The sequence below is a fragment of the Oncorhynchus keta genome, unplaced genomic scaffold (assembly GCF_023373465.1).
Source record: "Oncorhynchus keta strain PuntledgeMale-10-30-2019 unplaced genomic scaffold, Oket_V2 Un_scaffold_245_pilon_pilon, whole genome shotgun sequence".
Lineage (NCBI taxonomy): Eukaryota > Metazoa > Chordata > Actinopteri > Salmoniformes > Salmonidae > Oncorhynchus > Oncorhynchus keta.
The window spans coordinates 10,001-15,000 of record NW_026290881.1 but is presented as its reverse complement, the minus strand read 5'-3'; the positions used below and the strand labels follow the sequence as shown (position 1 = coordinate 15,000).

Genomic DNA, 5,000 nt, shown 5'->3' with positions numbered 1-5,000 from the left:
TGTCTGCCTCTTGGTGTAGTCGTTAGTCATGATGCTGAGTGAGTCTGTCTGCCTCTTGGTGTCATCATTAGTCATGATGCTGAGTGAGTCTGTCTGCCTCTTGGTGTCATCATTAGTCATGATGCTGAGTGAGTCTGTCTGCCTCTTGGTGTAGTCATTAGTCATGATGCTGAGTGAGTCTGTCTGCCTCTTGGTGTAGTCGTGATGCTGAGTGAGTCTGTCTGCCTCTTGGTGTAGTCGTGATGCTGAGTGAGTCTGTCTGCCTCTTGGTGTAGTCATGATGCTGAGTGAGTCTGTCTGCCTCTTGGTGTAGTCATGATGCTGAGTGAGTCTGTCTGCCTCTTGGTGTCATCATTAGTCATGATGCTGAGTGAGTCTGTCTGCCTCTTGGTGTAGTCATTAGTCACGATGCTGAGTGAATCTGTCTGCCTCTTGGTGTAGTCATGATGATGCTGAGTGAGTCTGTCTGCCTCTTGGTGTAGTCGTGATGCTGAGTGAGTCTGTCTGCCTCTTGGTGTAGTCATTAGTCATGATGCTGAGTGAATCTGTCTGCCTCTTGGTGTCATCATTAGTCGTGATGCTGAGTGAGTCTGTCTGCCTCTTGGTGTAGTCATAGTCATGATGCTGAGTGAGTCTGTCTGCCTCTTGGTGTAGTCATTAGTCATGATGCTGAGTGAATCTGTCTGCCTCTTGGTGTAGTCGTGATGCTGAGTGAGTCTGTCTGCCTCTTGGTGTAGTCATGATGCTGAGTGAGTCTGTCTGCCTCTTGGTGTCATCATTAGTCATGATGCTGAGTGAATCTGTCTGCCTCTTGGTGTAGTCATTAGTCATGATGCTGAGTGAGTCTGTCTGCCTCTTGGTGTAGTCATGATGCTGAGTGAGTCTGTCTGCCTCTTGGTGTAGTCGTGATGCTGAGTGAGTCTGTCTGCCTCTTGGTGTAGTCATTAGTCATGATGCTGAGTGAGTCTGTCTGCCTCTTGGTGTAGTCATGATGCTGAGTGAGTCTGTCTGCCTCTTGGTGTCATCATTAGTCATGATGCTGAGTGAGTCTGTCTGCCTCTTGGTGTAGTCATTAGTCGTGATGCTGAGTGAGTCTGTCTGCCTCTTGGTGTAGTCGTGATGCTGAGTGAGTCTGTCTGCCTCTTGGTGTCATCATTAGTCATGATGCTGAGTGAGTCTGTCTGCCTCTTGGTGTAGTCGTGATGCTGAGTGAGTCTGTCTGCCTCTTGGTGTAGTTGTGATGCTGAGTGAGTCTGTCTGCCTCTTGGTGTAGTCGTGATGCTGAGTGAGTCTGTCTGCCTCTTGGTGTAGTCATGATGCTGAGTGAGTCTGTCTGCCTCTTGGTGTAGTCATGATGCTGAGTGAGTCTGTCTGCCTCTTGGTGTAGTTGTGATGCTGAGTGAGTCTGTCTGCCTCTTGGTGTAGTTGTGATGCTGAGTGAATCTGTCTGCCTCTTGGTGTAGTCGTGATGCTGAGTGAGTCTGTCTGCCTCTTGGTGTTAGTCATGATGCTGAGTGAGTCTGTCTGCCTCTTGGTGTAGTCATGATGCTGAGTGAGTCTGTCTGCCTCTTGGTGTCATCATTAGTCATGATGCTGAGTGAGTCTGTCTGCCTCTTGGTGTAGTCGTGATGCTGAGTGAGTCTGTCTGCCTCTTGGTGTAGTCGTGATGCTGAGTGAGTCTGTCTGCCTCTTGGTGTCATCATTAGTCATGATGCTGAGTGAGTCTGTCTGCCTCTTGGTGTAGTCGTGATGCTGAGTGAGTCTGTCTGCCTCTTGGTGTAGTTGTGATGCTGAGTGAGTCTGTCTGCCTCTTGGTGTCATCATTAATCATGATGCTGAGTGAGTCTGTCTGCCTCTTGGTGTAGTCTGATGCTGAGTGAGTCTGTCTGCCTCTTGGTGTCATCATTAATCATGATGCTGAGTGAGTCTGTCTGCCTCTTGGTGTAGTTGTGATGCTGAGTGAGTCTGTCTGCCTCTTGGTGTCATCATTAGTCATGATGCTGAGTGAGTCTGTCTGCCTCTTGGTGTAGTCGTGATGCTGAGTGAGTCTGTCTGCCTCTTGGTGTAGTCGTGATGCTGAGTGAGTCTGTCTGCCTCTTGGTGTAGTCATGATGCTGAGTGAGTCTGTCTGCCTCTTGGTGTAGTCATGATGCTGAGTGAGTCTGTCTGCCTCTTGGTGTAGTCATGATGCTGAGTGAGTCTGTCTGCCTCTTGGTGTAGTCGTGATGCTGAGTGAGTCTGTCTGCCTCTTGGTGTAGTTGTGATGCTGAGTGAATCTGTCTGCCTCTTGGTGTAGTTGTGATGCTGAGTGAATCTGTCTGCCTCTTGGTGTAGTTGTGATGCTGAGTGAATCTGTCTGCCTCTTGGTGTAGTCATGATGCTGAGTGAGTCTGTCTGCCTCTTGGTGTCATCATTAATCATGATGCTGAGTGAGTCTGTCTGCCTCTTGGTGTAGTCATGATGCAGAGTGAGTCTGTCTGCCTCTTGGTGTAGTCATTAGTCATGATGCTGAGTGAGTCTGTCTGCCTCTTGGTGTCATCATTAGTCATGATGCTGAGTGAGTCTGTCTGCCTCTTGGTGTAGTTGTGATGCTGAGTGTGATTTTGAGAGACGAAAACCAAAACCATACATTTATTTAAGAAGATAATGTGGGCTATTTATCTCATTTTTATGTTTTAATAAAAGCCACAATCAAAGAACAAACATCATTGTGGTAATTCATATCTTGTAGCAAAACTTGTAACTCAGACTTTAATCTCAAGAGAAGACAGGTTATAAAGGTTTAAATATTATTTTACTTAGAAAATAGTCCTGATCAAATAGGCCTAGAAAATACACTGAATTAATTTTCAGTCATTTAAATTGTAAAGCCATGTTTTACCACAACTAATATTTCAGACGGGACCAATGCCTTACAATGTACCAGAGTTCACCTACATAGAGCTCCTTCTGCAAAAAACACAACATCTAAACCAGTGGGGCAACCCCCCCCAGACACCCCTCCCGGCTGGCTACTCTATGTACCTGCAGTGGTAGTGACATTTAGACTATAGTCATTTAGCTGACGTTCTGAGCCAGAGCCACATACAGGACATTCATCTAGAGTAGAGGCATGACCACCTCATACCTCCAGGTAGAGTCAGGACCACCTCATACCTCCAGGTAGAGTCAGTACCACCTCATACCAGGTAGAGTCAGTACCACCACCTCATACCTCCAGGTAGAGTCAGTACCACCACCTCATACCTCCAGGTAGAGTCAGTACCACCACCTCATACCTCCAGGTAGAGTCAGTACCACCACCTCATACCTCCAGGTAGAGTCAGGACCACCACCTCATACCTCCAGGTAGAGTCAGTACCACCACCTCATACCTCCAGGTAGAGTCAGTACCACCACCTCATACCTCCAGGTAGAGTCAGTACCACCACCTCATACCTCCAGGTAGAGTCAGTACCACCACCTCATACCTCCAGGTAGAGTCAGTACCACCTCATACCTCCAGGTAGAGTCAGGACCACCTCATGCCTCCAGGTAGAGTCAGGACCACCTCATACCTCCAGGTAGAGTCAGTACCACCTCATACCTCCAGGTAGAGTCAGTACCACCTCATACCTCCAGGTAGAGTCAGGACCACCTCATGCCTCCAGGTAGAGTCAGGACCACCTCATACCTCCAGGTAGAGTCAGTACCACCACCTCATACCTCCAGGTAGAGTCAGTACCACCACCTCATACCTCCAGGTAGAGTCAGTACCACCACCTCATACCTCCAGGTAGAGTCAGTACCACCTCATACCTCCAGGTAGAGTCAGTACCACCACCTCATACCTCCAGGTAGAGTCAGTACCACCTCATACCTCCAGGTAGAGTCAGTACCACCACCTCATACCTCCAGGTAGAGTCAGTACCACCACCTCATACCTCCAGGTAGAGTCAGTACCACCTCATACCTCCAGGTAGAGTCAGTACCACCACCTCATACCTCCAGGTAGAGTCAGTACCACCTCATACCTCCAGGTAGAGTCAGGACCGCCTCATACCTCCAGGTAGAGTCAGGACCGCCTCATACCTCCAGGTAGAGTCAGGACCGCCTCATACCTCCAGGTAGAGTCAGGACCGCCTCATACCTCCAGGTAGAGTCAGGACCGCCTCATACCTCCAGGTAGAGTCAGGACCGCCTCATACCTCCAGGTAGAGTCAGGACCCCCTCATACCTCCAGGTAGAGTCAGGACCGCCTCATACCTCCAGGTAGAGTCAGGACCGCCTCATACCTCCAGGTAGAGTCAGTACCACCACCTCATACCTCCAGGTAGAGTCAGTACCACCACCTCATACCTCCAGGTAGAGTCAGTACCACCACCTCATACCTCCAGGTAGAGTCAGTACCACCTCATACCTCCAGGTAGAGTCAATACCACCACCTCATACCTCCAGGTAGAGTCAGGACCGCCTCATACCTCCAGGTAGAGTCAGTACCACCACCTCATACCTCCAGGTAGAGTCAGTACCACCACCTCATACCTCCAGGTAGAGTCAGTACCACCACCTCATACCTCCAGGTAGAGTCAGGACCACCACCTCATACCTCCAGGTAGAGTCAGTACCACCACCTCATACCTCCAGGTAGAGTCAGTACCACCACCTCATACCTCCAGGTAGAGTCAGTACCACCTCATACCTCCAGGTAGAGTCAGTACCACCACCTCATACCTCCAGGTAGAGTCAGTACCACCACCTCATACCTCCAGGTAGAGTCAGTACCACCTCATACCTCCAGGTAGAGTCAGTACCACCACCTCATACCTCCAGGTAGAGTCAGGACCACCTCATGCCTCCAGGTAGAGTCAGGACCACCTCATACCTCCAGGTAGAGTCAGTACCACCACCTCATACCTCCAGGTAGAGTCAGTACCACCTCATACCTCCAGGTAGAGTCAGGACCGCCTCATACCTCCAGGTTGAGTCAGGACCCCCTCATACCTCCAGGTTGAGTCAGG

The 5,000-nt window shown here is 49.7% G+C and overlaps 1 long non-coding RNA gene across 1 annotated transcript in view; it reads left to right on the top strand.

Moving 5' to 3' along the window:
- The first annotated feature begins 4,390 nt into the window (after positions 1 to 4,390).
- LOC127928249 (uncharacterized) overlaps positions 4,391 to 5,000 on the top strand; it is a 2,018-nt gene continuing 1,408 nt past the window's right edge. The window contains exon 1 of the long non-coding RNA XR_008131092.1: positions 4,391 to 4,530. This is a non-coding gene — a long non-coding RNA (uncharacterized LOC127928249). The remainder of the gene's footprint in view (positions 4,531 to 5,000) is intronic.